The sequence below is a fragment of the Dermacentor silvarum genome, chromosome 4 (genome assembly GCF_013339745.2).
Source record: "Dermacentor silvarum isolate Dsil-2018 chromosome 4, BIME_Dsil_1.4, whole genome shotgun sequence".
Lineage (NCBI taxonomy): Eukaryota > Metazoa > Arthropoda > Arachnida > Ixodida > Ixodidae > Dermacentor > Dermacentor silvarum.
This window is the reverse complement of record NC_051157.2, coordinates 196,691,389-196,707,178: the sequence shown is the minus strand read 5'-3', so window position 1 is coordinate 196,707,178 and position 15,790 is coordinate 196,691,389. Positions and strand designations below refer to the sequence as shown.

Here is a 15,790-nt window from a genome sequence, read left to right as displayed (position 1 = left end):
AGCCGAGTTCCGCGCTTTTTGTCTTTTGGTGTCGGAATTACATTGTGTGCTTTTAATATGTTGCTGCTGGTACTTATTGCAACGCAACTTTTGCTTAAATTTAAGTTTGATGTGCTGTACATGACCTCATCTCGTGTCGCTTTGACAACCGTGCAGGTACACCCTCAATCATTCCATAAATGGCTGCGGAAATAAGTGTGCCACCTGTTTTGACAATTCCAAGAGAAGGGAGATGGACTAAATGAAGTGAACAAGCTCTAAAAGCTTTCCTATAGGAGGCGCAGTCGAACAAGACTCCGTATGACTAGCTACTCAGATCACATGACCAATATCGAGAAATTCATGAAAGGCCTTGCGCTATGGCGAGGCACCGTATTTTTCCGGCTTGAACGGGGAGCAAACCACTCGAAGGGTGAAGTGCTGTTTATGATTTGGCCGTAAGTTTCAAGCGCCTGCAGTTAAACCCTGATACTCCACAGAAATGTATATAGTTTCAGCAGCAGAACTTTCAAAAGCGGTAACAAGGAAAGTGAGAAGTGGAGAACTTAGCAAACGATAAGTACGACTGAAACAGCGCGAAGCGCACGCCGAAAGTAAAGACCGGCTCACCATTTTGAGTAGACGCGGGCAGATTTAGTACAGTCCAAAATCACCACCGTAGCACTATGCTAGCCACGCTTTACAGTCGCAACGCTGGCAGTAGCTTCGACCCAAGCAAATACACTGCGATCCACAATGCACAGCTTCGCACGACATGAAACAACTGCCGGACTGTCGAGCATAGAAAACAACGCACTGCCCCCAGTCTGGGGGCGAAGTGATCGAGGGGAACGACCGAATACGGAAGGATGACAATTTCGAAACCGAAACCGTCACTTGTATCACCGCGATGCGATGCTCCTCTGGATCGGCGGGAAACATAGAGTTTCTAAATAAAATATAGTAATGTGAAACTCTATGGCGGGAAACATCATGGAGGTGCTTTAGGGGCCGCCACTGCTGCAACCGGGTACAGTGTACTAGAAGTAAACCGGATCGCAGCAGACAAAAGGTGCCCAAAACCATAGAGTTAACATAACTGACTCTATGCCATAGTATATTAACAAAACGTCTGCATTCACTAATGACGTCACGTTCGCTATAATTCAGATGTCACATCCGTTACTTTTATGGCGGGCTGTTTTTCGGAAGAACTTTGCGAAAGTCGAGTTAATCCGTAGCCTATCCGTAGCCCATTGTGTGACGAGTGCGCTTGCCGTTCCCCACGTGCGTTGCAGCGGAAAACTTGGCCGGCAAGGTTTTGTTATGCCAAAGTGGCACATTTATTTAATGGTTTGGAGCCTAGTCACTGGACACTGTCCGTGGACAAGTTAAGCTTTAAAAGCAAGACATCGCTTCATCCAACGCTCGGCTTGGCAGTGCGGTGGGATGCGACTGCGCGCTGTGCGTCGGCGTGGGACTGCACCGTGCTGTTTGCCGTTCATACATGGGCCTCGGCGCGACTCGCCCTGCGTCCACCGCAATTAACTGCCTCCCAGTAGTGCTGCGATGGTTGTGTGCGCGTCATGTGGCGGCGAGGACTTCGAAGAAGTCTCGGGCCTCTTCTACTGCTCCGAGTGCAACACCCAAAGCCAAGAGGTGCGCGTCGAACAAGTGGACGACGAGGGTGCCGCACCACCTCCGCACGTCGGTCGCGCCTCTCCGCGGCAGTCGCGCAAGGAGACGGGCGACAAGCCGCAGGAGAGCAAGCGCCATACCAGACGAATGAACTGTTCAACATAATTCTCGTGCGCCAAGTCGACGCGCTCGTATCGCTGGGCGCGTCTCAGAACTCCGCGGGGTCGTGTGTCGGCTGTGGATGGACTACCTCGTCAAGCTAGAAGCCGTGAGTCGCGTCGAAGCGATGAGCGAACACCCCGCATCGGGGCCGCGAAACCGCTGGAGCGACTTGCGAACTGTCCGAAGAGCTCCTCGCGACGTCCGAATCGAACGAACGCAATCGAAAGAAAATGCAGAAAGCGCTGTTGGCTCGGGTGTGAGGACGCGACTCACGCCACGCTCGTCTCGCCGTCGCAAGCAGCTCAGGAACCGCTGTCGTGGTGGCTCGAGCGCGCAATCTTGACTCGGAGTGCGAGGACGTCCTGGAAGAAGAGGCCGCCGCAGCTACGGAAGGAGAACAGGCCTCCGACGACGAATGGGAGGACTTTAGGTCGACCGCGGCCAAAGAGTACCTCGACCTCGTGTCCGTCCGTGGTTTCAACGTGCACGACAAGAAAGTCGGCCGGGGAAACTGAGGTCACTGTGGTAACTCTCCAACGGCTCTTGTGCGTTCTCTATTTGGGCGTTTTGATTACTGGAGATCCCATCTTGCTGACTGATATCTTGAGGTGGGCCCGGGATGGGCACCTGCCGTACCTGCATGTCATGAAGTCCTGCCCCAGGACGCCAAGCTGTGGGGCCAACAGTGGCGAACGTTCGTGAGACTGGCGATGCCCACGATCGACGAACTTTCAGCGCAGGCGGCCCACTTGGCTCACTTCCTCGGAGTCCGGAACGAACTGAAAACAGCCACCACTCCTGCCGATCGTCATGCGCCTCGTGGCGGACCTCAACCTCCCTCTAGAGTTTTGTGAACGTCTGCGAGCAGGTTCCTTCGCACCCATCCCGACATGGTGACTCGCTGGGACGAACCACCCACCCGAACATCGCGCTCCGTGCCCCTTTTTTCTCCCGTCTGTGAAGTCAGGGCTGCAGCTCTCCTTCTGCTGTCCCTGAAGCTTACGTTTGGGCTGAATGGCAGCAGGGAGAAAACAGTTGTCGCAAGCCGTTGAGGAGTTGGCTAGCCGTCATCCGGAGCGAACCTGTTCGTGTGGGCACGCTGGGAGAAACACATGCGTGCCAGGGTCCTTTTGCTGCGTTCGAGCTGCTACATCTTCGAGCCCAAGGACCTCGATGACATCAGGACGTGGGTGTCTTGTTCCGTCATCCTGACAGCATTCCAGGTGACCGTTGCATGGTCACAAAGGCGCTAAGGGAGGGTCTGCAGAAGTCATTTCGGGAGATGCATGAGAGGGAGCTTGCCTTTCAAAGCGTGCCTGCAACCAGCTTTGCAATTTCGCCGGCCATACGGTTCTTCTCTCAAAGCGTGGCGGTTTCTTCAGGGCTGAGAGCAGTATTGGAGGAATCATTTCTTGACCAGGACGTGACGTATCTCACCCGCGCCAGTGATGGCGTCGCATCTCTTGGAGGTTGGGCTGAGTTGTGTCAAAGGGAGCCGGAGTTTGCGGCCATTGTGCAAGACAGTTGTGACCGGTACTGGACGGTCGCATTGAGGAGAGTTTATGATATGAAGTATTCCACTATTGTGCAACACTCGCTCCCGAAAATTTTCCGATTTCTATTGGAGGTAATTGCAGCTATGACACATTGCCCCCCAAAGGAGCTGTACAGGGACCTTTTGCGTATTGAAGCACTATTTGTCAGGCAAGACCGTGTCTTTTATACGTAGTATGTTGCTTCACATTGTCCTAATATTTTTTGAAAAGACTGTTACACATTGGTATATTTCCATTGTTGCACATTGTTGTGTAGGCTTATGGGGTTGAGGCCATGACATGGCACGTGAGATATGCATTTTTCAGCACCGGCCATTGTTCTGTTGTTTCATAACTGGTCAGTATTCCAATGAAATAGCAAGGCACTTCTAGAAGAAACCTTAAGAAATTTAGACCATATCCTCTTCAGTCCCCAGAACACAATGTGGTGCAGTTTCTCTCAAACTCGTTTATTGGCTCTTCTACATACAAACAACTTAGAAAAAATAATTCTCAAACATGAAGGGAAGAGGGAAAACTTGGTTGTCCCCGAGATCGGGACTGTGGGAACTAACGGGTGTGGAATTCCAAAAGGCAGTTCCGGTTTTGCAGGCACAGATATACCGCACTTCAGCATTTCACTCTGGATTTTCCACTACAGCCTGGATTCCGGCACCTGTTGTGGATCCAAGCATTTGGTGCTCGGGAAAATGCCCCTTCAAGTCATACCGGACGTCATCAGGGGGGAGAGCATGACCTTGCCCCTCTTTTTTCCACGTGCGTTCACCTCTTCATCATCGCTGTTGGCTTCGGTCTCTCTCAAACCTTTTGGATCGTGGTGACGTTTCTGCTTTGATCAAAGCAATGGCAATGTCCATCTTGAACGTCAAGAGGTCGAGCCTTTGCTGCGTCGGGGTTGCACTTTGCTCACAAAGCCTCTTGTACTCAATCCACCCGTTGCAGCAGGCAATATCGAAATTGTGCAACACACGCACCTTCCACTTCTTGTCCGCATGGAGATGCGATAGTACGAAACAAAACAGTCAATCAGATCAACACCGCCCATGAACTGATTGTACTCTGCTACAGCATGCGGTTGCGGCAACTTTGACCTTCTTTTTCTCGTCCTTCGACCACCTCTGGCAGCTTCCTTCTGGTGCAACGCCAAATGCAGTGGACAAACTAGAACTGATTTATTATCTTTCCACTTGACAAGCACATTTTGCGGTCACTGCGTACCTTGCAGTGTGAGTCTCCTCGCCTTATGTCCCTCTTGTGGCATTGCTGCTGCCACACCTCCATACGGTTGGCCATCACTGTTCCGGTCAGAAAGATATTTTCGTCTACCAGGTGCTCGGCAATTTTCTGCCTGTAAAATAGCGATCGGTGAACAGAAAAGTATCTTGATCCCTTTTTAGCGTTGCACAAGCTTCTTGATGATGCTTCCTCCAAGTCCGAACTCCCCATGTCTTCCACAGAGACTGTGCCCTTGCCAACATAGATCGCAAAGTCCAAAACCAGCCATCTGGAGATGCCATTACGAAGTTTTTTAAACCACGGGATTTGGCTTGAAGGAACGCACTGCCCACGGGCACCTTCCGGAAAAGGAATCATTTGTTCATCAATTGACACATCCCTGACCAAGGTAGCTCCAAGCAGGCATTTCTGAATGAGGTCAGAATAGGCTTTACCAGAACCAACCGGTTCTCCTCCCGTTCGTTCGGAGTTATCGATAGCTTATCAACAAAGTGAACGTAGCTCCTCAGCTCAAAGAACCTGTTTCGGGCATTGCTTGAGCTACCAAGTCTACTCTAAACATTCGCGACCATTAAAGTCTGACCCTTGGAAGCTTGAGGATCCCCATAGCAATGTGGATACCACACAAAAATCTTCAGTTCTTTGGCGTCCGTTTGGGCAGACTTCCCTCTGACCTGCACAGAGTACAGGTTCGTCTGAAAGCACATTCTTCCCAGAACTCTTCAGGAAAGTATTTTAAGAAATACTTCAGTGGAGTCTGTGTTCTCGCATTCTTGACTGAGCACTTCGTCTTCCTCTTTTGTGAAGCAGGAAACCTTAGTAAAAAGGAAAGACGACGCATTTATATGCAAGTTTATCCTGTTGCACTGCAATTGCTCTTTTATTTCACCTACGGTTAGTTTAGAAAGACAACAATACGTACATTCCGCTGCTCCACTTGAGTGCAGTGTGTGCCCCTCGCCGTTGTTGATTTGTGTCCGCGGAGTTGTCTTCCAGTTCTGACTCCGAGTCGGAATCTTCTTCCAGATCTTTAGCAAAACTGTCGATGTCTTCAGAATCTGATAAATCGGCATCACTTTCGTCCAGAAGAGCGTGGATCTCGTCGTCAGTCAGTACTTTCGCTGAAAGCCACAAGCATATTGAGACCCACAGTCCCCGTTCGGGGACATCAGTGCTAACGTACACCTGACAACAGACTACAGCGAAGTACGCCGAGCAAAGCTAACTCAAACTGCGCGCAAACATATCAAATAGCTCTGATATTCTCCAATCGCAATTTAGTTGAAAAATGTCTAGTAAATTCAAAGTATTACGACGAGGTGGGCCGCGCGCGCGTTGGCTGGGAGATTCCATTTTGAAGCGCGCCTTTACTCTGTTTCTCAGCTGGACTAGGGGCGCCATCTCTCGGAGGTTAGAGAAAGCAAGACCTTCTCTGGCGGAAATTTGAATTTTGATTTAGAATGCGCGCTTGCTAGATGTTTGCACACAATCGGGCTACTGTCCCCGATCTGGGACGTGGGGACTGAAGAGGATTTATAGCGTCTTGTCTAGGGGGGGGGGGGGGGGGGTGCCCTCATCACAGAAGCCACATTCATCAATGAACGTCTTAATGCAACAGTGTGTATTGATGTAAAGTGACATGTCTGTGCTGAAACAGGATTATGCCCATACATTGTGTATGCCACTGAGCACACCATATGTACTGCCTACTTGTTCATGGTCTCCAGGCACTTTTCAAGCAAGAGTTGTCTACTGGCAGCAATTTGTCTTTTTGTTAGGTAGGTTAGGTTGATTTAAAATTCATACAAGAATATAACTTGCATTGACATTGCCATAGATGCCATGCTTTAGGACACCCGTTGTGGTGCTTAGTGGCTTGGCATTGCTATGGTGGCCAGAAGGGGCAGTGTGACGAGTGGGAGTGAGTAGGGGCACCAAATGGCAATGAAACATGGTGGTCTGCTCAGGTGGCACTGCGCGTGTTGGGAGTGTGTTCAGTGGTCTTGCTATAGTGCGGCTGAAGGCGTGTACTTCGTGTTTTCTGTGACACATGCAGCTGTTATGTGCTAAAGTTCGCACATATGGTCCACCTCAGTAATTTTATTTATTTGCCAAGTTTTGGCGGGCTTGAAATGATACGCTAATTTTGCCACGTGATAATCTAGAGTGGCTAGTATTGTAAGATCAGTAAATGGTTCTCCGGTTCCGCATAAAGTTCGCAGCACACGCTGCGCCTCGAAATTTTTTTATTGGGTAGACCCCGTGCTTGCTTTAAAAAACACGCTCCACTTTCCACTGAAACTTATTCTATTGCATGTCCGAATTTCGAAGTGCGGTCTACATTCATATGTTGTGTAAATTGTATGCTTCACAAGGGTGCAGCAAAATAACGGTGCCTTTATTCTGGCGGTGCTGCAACCGTGAAGCATAAATAGCCAGCAACCTCTTTTCACCATTACGAGTAATAATAATATAAAAGAATGGAGTACAGATACAGTTGATTTTGCAGAAAACTTTTTTTTTTGTTAGCATTTTCATACCTCAGTTTGCCAGCAGGCCAGAAAATGACATTCGAGCTGGGGGTTAGTAGTTAAATTACTTTAAAGAAATTAAGTTCAAGCGCGGCTTTTAATATCAATATATGTTTACATTGCAAGGCTACAGTCATAAAGAGCATAGCACGAAAAAAATGTGCTCAGACTTTTTGCTCGGCCCAAGTCATGGATAGCATGGACAATAGGGTTTAAGATCATCTGTAATCTCGCTTTTCCAAGGTCTAACGGAAATTGCACTTGTCTCGACCTCCTGGCACCTTCTTAGCTGTTTTTCCCTCTGTACAACTCTAAATTGTTGAGTGACTCGGTGCAAAAGTGCAAGTGTGTCAGCACAAAAAACTGAACTTCTTTGCTGTTAGTGCTTCGCAGTGGTTTTCGTGGTTAACTTGATGAGCTTTACAGTGCTCAGAAACACCATAAGATCATGTATGCTAAAAGCCTACCGCTTCTCAGTAGAAAAAAATAAAAGTAAACATCCTCCAAATGTCATTAAAGTACAGCCAAGTCACCCCAGGATGCAACAAACCTCCCTGATCAAAATGCTTAATAAGCTGATTATGTTTGCCGCACACTACGTTTTGCTTTCTTGTGGCAAGTTTTGTTGCACACAGAGCACAAGAACATTTTCTTTTAAGCTTTCTAGCTACATAGCCAGCCACGTAAAAAAACAGAAGTGTGTCAGCACAAAAAACTGAACTTCTTTGCTGTTAGTGCTTCGCAGTGGTTTTCGTGGTTAACTTGATGAAACTTTACAGTGCTCAGAAACACCATAAGATCATGTATGCTAAAAGCCTACCGCTTCTCAGTAGAAAAAAATAAATGTAAACATCCTCCAATGTTATTAAAGTACAAGCCAAGTCAACCCCAGATACAACAAACCTCCCCGATCAAAATGCTTAATAAGCTGATTATGTTCGCCGCACACTACGTTTTGCTTTCTTGTGGCAAGTTTTGTTGCACACATAGCACAAGAACATTTTCTTTTAAGCTTTCTAGCTACATAGTCAGCCACGTAAAAAAACAGACGGCTAACACTTTTTTCTGCTACATAGCTGCAGTGGTCCTTGTTTTAAGGCAGGTTTAATGGCAAAGCCAGTACCAGAGTCCTTCAATACTTTTTCTGGTCACGAAACTCCGGCCGAAGTTTCATTCAGGGACAAAAACTGCCGCTAGGATCGCCCCTGTTAGCGTGAAGGCTTCGCCGTCGGCCGGCGACGCTTGCGTGCCGGCTGTTTCTCCGTCGGCAACGCGCCTAATTTTTTCATCTGCTCTTCATTTCCACCTGTAAAAACGCGAGCGACGCGAGCGAAGTGCGCGTGTTTTTTTTTATTCAGTTGACGCGTAGCTTAGCTGTGAAATAGAGGCAAGGCCACGCGTGTTACTGAGTCGTATATGTTGCAGCGTTCGTTCGTTGCGGTAGTCACGGCCGCTACGTTCTCGCTTTGAGAAGGCGGACATCTGGCGTTTTCGATTTTTGACTAGTCTTTGCAGTTTCCTGCATTTGAGTTAACTAGCACCAGATTTAAATCGGTATATACAGCCCTGGGCGACATGCTGCGCTGAGTAAATAGGTGTGCAAACGTACAGCACGATGGGTTAGCGCTGTGTCTGCGCGATTTTATAGCGCGCTAATAATGTAAAAAAATAATCTAGGTTTGGAAAGTGAGCGTCAACATCATGAAGAAAAACGCTCACGAAATGGAAGCAGCATAATGGGCGCGCGTAGGGGGGTAGGAGTAAATGCTACACACTTGAGCGACTTTCCTGACTGTCCACATAGGTATAGGGTGTCAACAAAAAAACTCGTACGGTCAGTGCCTGACACACTCCTCCCACCAAAACGACAAGTTAATTGATTGATTGGTTATGAGGTTTAACGCGCTGACGCTATGCAGGCAATCGGGCGCGCGCCGTAGTGTAGCTCTCCGGAATAATTTTAACCATCCAGGTATCTTTAACATGCGCGGGACTCTCTAAAACACAGGCATTTTCTCTTTTCGCCTCCATCAGAAAAGCGGCTGGGAACCCGCGTACTTGGGCTGATCATCATCAGCACAGCGCCTTAGCCCCTGAGCCACCGCGGCGGGGACACTAAAAAAAAATTTAGAAAAGAAATGCAGGCAAAGCTAGCCATGCTCCGCTTTCCAAATTCAAAATACCTGATTGGATAATCAAAATGTCGCCGCCGTGGATTTTGGTTCCGCCACACAGATGACAGTAACCTGACTGACCACTTGCTGATCGTCGCAGGCAGCTGCCAAGCGCACGCAAATGACTAGAAAACGCGCCGCGGCTGTGGTGCAAGTGTTTATTCATACAAGTTTACGGCAATAGCATGGCGGATAAAGGAAATAAACAACGTCACACAAATATGTGTCACTATCAAACACAAAACACAACAGTTGGGCTTTGCATAGCATGACAAACAGAACATCTGCTACCGACTAGGCTTGTTGCCACCACTTGCTGGGCAGTTTGCTCGCCGCGTCGCTCGTGTCAGCTTGTTTTTTTCCCTGGTGTAAAAGTGCAGGCGGCACCTCAAGAAAAAATGAACAACCTCTGCTGTGGTACCCACATAGTGCAACCTACAGCCCACACCAGCAGAAGCAATGCGGCTGTCGAGCAAAACTTGCTCAACAATGTTCGCATACACATCGGCACATGCAACTGTGTCCACAGTCAGTTCTTCAACATGTCCTTCCACAATGCGCAACAGGCTGAGGAGCTGGGATGAGGGCACTTGCAGGAATCCTCTAGACTTCTTCTGGAGTAGGTCAGTTGGCTCTCGTGTCTGGCTCTTGAGTGTTCCCACGCAGTCAGTGCAGCTTATCGTTGAAAACTTCTTTACCACATAACCGGCAAGATAATCAAGAATGCACTCTTTGGTGGAGAGCGTAACGTCAGGCACGGATGCATTGTTCACTGCCTCTCCCGGCTCCTCAAGAACGTCATCAAAGAGGACCGCCAACATGTCAACCTGCAAAATACATTCCAAGTTTCAAATCTTTCAATGTATAAGCCGAGATTCATAAATGCAAAAACACATTATGTTTCATTTGGTTATTTGGTCATTTGTGTAGTGAAACTGCTCCTGAAAAAAAAGAAACTAGACGTAATAAATAAAAGCAAGGGGCGCTTCACCTGACTGGAGGCAGGTTTTCCCTTGTCAAAGAGGCCCTGGAGCTTGAGCAACAGCTGGGGTCCATCTCCCTCGACCGAGGCCCGTTTTGGCGGTCGAACTAGGTTGTTCACAGAGAGCATCCGATAGATGAACAAAAAATGTTGCACAGTCGGCTGCCCTCCATCACCAGCAACATGCCTGACGATGCCGAAAAACCTCTAGAAAGAAAACATCAATTTATCGCAACAATGAGAAATTCATAGCACATTTATACACATAAAAGTAATCATGTTTACCTCTAGAGGATCTTGTCCGAAGTTCCCAACGAGAACGTAACGAAATCCAGACAACAGCAAGTTCTCGATGAGTGCAACTGAGCTATGCAGTGTCAGTCTGAGGGCTCCACATGTCTGCTTACTCAGAAAGCAGACTTGCCTCTCGGTCGGTAATGTCTTGATGTATTTCTCCCAGTTGTCCAGCCATGCAATGCTGTCCTTCAACACCTGGAATAAAATTATGCTTCATCTATAGTACACGAAGAACACTTCATAACACATGTAATAATCTCACAGCAATGTGTTGTGCTTCGTTGAATCGAACATGGTCTGGCCTGCGAGAGTTCAGGCAGTCGAACAGCTTGTTCAATGTTCTTGTGAATTGCGATGTTGCAGCCGACCCATGGAGCTTCTTGCAGTCTTCCTGCTCGCTATAAAACTCCATGGCCGAAGCAGTACTCTCACTGAACAGCTGTAAAATGTGTGGAAAAGAAGGGTTTTAAGTTTACTTCCCAAAATGTTTGAGCAGATGTTTTTGAAATACACTTTGCACTGAGCATAGCTGCGTGCATGACTTGCCTGGACAGCCAACTTCACGCTCATCTTTTGGAACGCGTTGGGGAAAATATGGGCTTTCGTTAACTTCGGTACAGCCCGGAGTCCAGCCTGTCCTTCTTCATAGTCCAGTAAGTCCTTGTAGTGACAGTGGAACACCTCCTGTCCTTGAGGGAGCTGCAACATAAGGACAAGTGACATTTTTTTTTAAAACTGAATAGTTTATGCATATATTCATATGCAACTTTTTTTTACTTACCAAAAACTTGCCCACTTTCAGCAAGTTGTTTCTGATGCACTTAAATATGTGCGGTGGATCAATTACCACGTGGACTTGCTTTGAGGGCTCACATGGGTTTTCGAAACACGTTTGAAGCTTGTGCATGTCCCCGTTGACACCTTGAGAGAAAACAGTTTAATAGTACACTTGTTTTTCTACTACATCACTAACCACAGCTAAATAAAATTTGAAAAGACGTACCCAGAGATCTCAAGGCTGATTGGTTTGATGTGGAGTTGTCGCACGTCACTGCGTCAACAACAACACCAGCGTTTGTAAGGTGAACAATGCACTGCAAAAGGAGCTTCGCCACGATTGATCCTGGGGCAGCACCAGAAGCACAAAATGTGCCCACGGTTTGCGACCACCCTCCTAGAAAAGGCCGAAACAGAAAGACCAGCACGTGGTCGCCGTCTTTGCTATGGTCACCTGGTCGTGTGTGTTCGGCGAAATCCACCTTGCCCAGCAGTGCCATGTCCGACTCGCGAATGTGAACGCTTTTTCTAACGCTCATTTCATCGAACATGAGCACCCCTGGAAAGTTTTGGGTAGGTTAACATCTTGTCTCAATTGCGCTGCTGAATATAATACAATTATAAAAATGAGTACTGCTTCTTACCTCGACGCTCTCTTTCTGGAACTGATTTTAGCTTTTCACACAGAACCGTGAACAAAGTGCTGTCGAAGCCAAAATCAGCTTTCAGATTTCTGAGGTAGCCATAGAGGGTGCGGGGATTTGGAAGGGGCAGAAATTCATTTTCGTGAAGAAAAGTGTAGACTGCTGTTGACTTTATCTTTAGCAGCAAGCAGTCATAAATCCACTCCTTTTTGTACCTGGAGAGAATGAATTGCATATTTGTTTTCCACAATGAGCTTGTTGGAAACTATTCATGCAAAGCAAAAAATAATGAGAATGGTGTTATAAAAACTGAAGACAGTATATTTGCCCAAACAAACCTGCAATTTTTCCCGAAATTAGAAATAACACTACACAAAACAAAACGGCCAAACCAATGTCTGCCTCAATAGCATATTGTTTTGCGGTACAACAGATACAAATACATGATGAATAAATGAAGGTTACACCTTGAGATAACATTTTGAAACGCAAAAGGGGCAATCCAATAGCAATGTTACTGTGTGATGGGGTATTTGGAACTTACCGCGCAGCTGTTGCAGACTTCGCGTTGGCTTTCATGAGCCAGTGGTCAAAAATGAGCTTCTCGCGAGCCGAAAGCTTCTGAACGTCTTGGTGCGATCTTCTGCTCCTATTCGCTTGCGCCGTCAATTTCGCAATCTTCACTTGGCACAAACGAAGTTGCTGCTTAGTGCTTCGAAGCTGGTCTTTAACTGCGTGGAGCTCTGAGATGGAGCAGACATTTCCCTCTGTCTGGCATGCCGTCTCTGTGCAGCTTCCAGTGTTTATCGCTCCACCTGTCAAACGAATAAATATGGATCAATATAATGCGACATCACGCAGCACACAGGCAGAGTCCTTCACTCTGACACAGGCAATACAGGCTCTCAACATAGTGAAACAAGAAAACAAGGCAACGCGAATGGAGGCTTACCATCATCTCCGGCTGCTTCAGGATCGCAGGGCTCTGTGCTGGAGCTCACAGAAGCTGCAGTGCCATCGTTGTTCGGCGACGAAACGCGACGACGTTTTGCAGGCGGATTTTCTCGCTGTGAGCGCGACCGTGGCTTGGGCTTCGTAAGATACGCCGGCAGGTTTTCAAATATCCGGGGTATGGCACCGACGCGGAGCTTAGGCTTCTCGCGCTGCAGAAGCACAGATTGTCCACTTATTCTGAACTCATCGGCTCGAATAATGTCCGTGGTGTCGAAATGTTTCTCGCACACACGAACGGCCTTCGACTCGAAGTTGAAAGCGCCCGTCTCCTGTCGTGGAATGGCTCGCTTCCACCTGTCGCGTTGTTCGCGGTCGCTTGGGAGGCAGAACAGCGAAGCTTTTTCCGTACAACTCCGATAGCCAGAGCGGCAACCAGGTACGCAGCACGTCAGAGGCATGGTAGTTCACATATATTGCCGTCCGTGATGAGTGTAGAAAGCTATACCACACAACAAACAAACCAGTAGGCTCGCGCTCCAACGCACTGCAAATGCGGCCGCCGCCGTCCAAGCCGCCTTCACCAGACTCGTAGCGCCACCGCGCGGGAGCTTTGGTCCCCATATGAAGCTCTCCCATAGCGTTACGGAGAAGTTTCGTGACCAGAAAAGTATTGAAGGACTCTGCTCTGACATAGGTTAGTAAGGACTGATACGCTCGTTGGGCTTTTTGCCAGCAGCATCTGGAATGCGCTGTCCTCGATGCCCTTGAGGATATGCTTAATCTTGTCATCCTCTGACATGGTGGGATTTACCCGCTTGCACAAATCGAGAACATCCTCGATGTAGCTGGTGAATGTCTCTCCAGGCTGCTGTGCGCGCTGGCGCAGACGCTGTTCAGCGCGTAGCTTACGCACAGCGGGGCGATCAAACACTTCGGCAAAAAGGGTCTTAAATGCTGACCAGCTTGAAAAGTCTGATTCGAGGTTGAAGAACCACAGTTTGGCTACGTCGGCGAGGTAGAAGGACACATAGGACAGCTTAGCCTGGTCGTCCCATTTGTTATGGGCACTTACACGTTCGTACGATGAGAGCCAGGCTTCCACGTCGTGTTCGGCGGTCCCACTGAAAATGGGTGGATCGCGATGAAGAGGGACGTCGGCGCAGATGACAGTGGCAGCCGGTGGTGCAGGCAACGAAGTGGCTGGATCAGGCATAGTGCAGGGCGATCGTGTTGGTGTTGGCAGGGTTCGAGTGCGGAGCTCCAGGACGAGGCGAAGGATCTCGGCAACCTCCACCAAATGCGACGAGGTTTATTGTCGTCGATAACGTTGTAAGAACGCTAGATACTGGTAGGCACTGCAAGGACTGTTTGTAGCACGGGGTTCTCTCGCGATCACGGCACGGTCCTTCGTCTTCCTCCTCAGTCGGCACATACCCAGGGACGCCTCTGCTTCATTACACTTTAAGCTTCCTACTTATGAATGTGAGATCATGCAACCTTGCAGACAAGTATATCTGCATTGTCTAAACTCCAAGAATGCTAAGTACTGTCATACTGGTTTGCTTGGTGCGTTGCTTGATTCAATGATGAACACAATTCATAAATTCGTTAGCACAATTCCAATGAATACGTGGTACAAGACAAAAACAAAGTATATATATGAAGCTAAGTTACAGATGCACTGTTGCTATGTACATGCGGTCCTATATAAATATATCTTCTCCACTTTCACAGCCTACACGTCACACTTTTCCAAGCCCTCAACATTTGCGGTGCCAACAAACCAGTTGGAAGCATCGAGACTACTGGTAGTTTTCCTTGTCTAACAGCAGTACGTCCATGACCAGCGTCATACATATACTGCGAAGACAGTGTCGTTTGGTGTCAAGCTCTGGCAGACCAACAACCGTACGTGTCAGCTACTGCTCACGCCGTTGACAGGAAAAGCTTTGGCTTGCAGTGGTGCACGTCAAGTCGAGCGTTGCAAACCTTGCCACATACAAAGCTTCCATATAGTTGGGGCTTAGCTGTGGTCTTCCAATTGACTCATCCTCCAGAGATCACTTGTCACACGTGACACGCCCTGCAGCCCCACTTCCATGTATTCGCTCCTCGATAACTCTACTCTCATCACACACTTCACCGCACCCAACGCACACGCACAACATTGAAGTTCATATGGGAAGTCGCAACACCACGTGGCACACACACAATACGCATTTCGCATGCACACAAAGAAGATGCCATTCGGTGTCCGCACTGAGCTCCAGCAGATCAACCAACACAGCTAGCACGTGCTCATGATGGGAACATGAATAGCTTTGGCCAGTGGTGGCATCCGTGGCTAGTGTCACAAGCTCTGAAGTGTCCAAAGCTTCCAGGTGGTTTGACCAATGATCGTGACGGTAGTAGAGCTTCATCAAACCAGCCCTTAAAAATGACGTCTCAGATTATAGCCACAAATATTTTTATTTAGCATATGGCATGTCCATTGAATGATGGGTGCCGGCGTCTCAACGAAGAATCGCTCCTCTTCAGCTGTCGGCTGAACTGGCCAGTGCTGCAATTTTTGTAAATGTGCATTGTAAATAGTCTTTAGTGTTCAATCCATTGTTCCGATAACACTTTGGTAACAAATATAAGGCAATTCTTTTTCATAATATTCATATCATAGAAGTAATCTCATTGTGAGACAGATGGAATCAATTGCTGTCAATAAGGTGCCAGCAATGCCATGTTCTAGGTAATCTAGTTTTTCGATGACATACAAATTCTAGCAGCCAATAAACTTTGGAAAATAAAGCACTTGCAATAAGAAATACTATGGGAATGCCTTTAATCATGTCATAGAGAGAACACA

At 47.9% G+C, this 15,790-nt stretch overlaps 2 pseudogenes; one reads left to right on the top strand and one right to left on the bottom strand.

Annotated features, from left to right (window-relative positions):
- Positions 1–1,524: 1,524 nt before the first annotated feature.
- LOC125945106 (TATA box-binding protein-associated factor RNA polymerase I subunit B-like) lies at positions 1,525–3,719 on the top strand (annotated as a pseudogene).
- Positions 3,720–4,108: 389 nt separating this feature from the next.
- Positions 4,109–5,278, bottom strand: LOC125945105 (uncharacterized; annotated as a pseudogene).
- Positions 5,279–15,790: the final 10,512 nt, after the last annotated feature.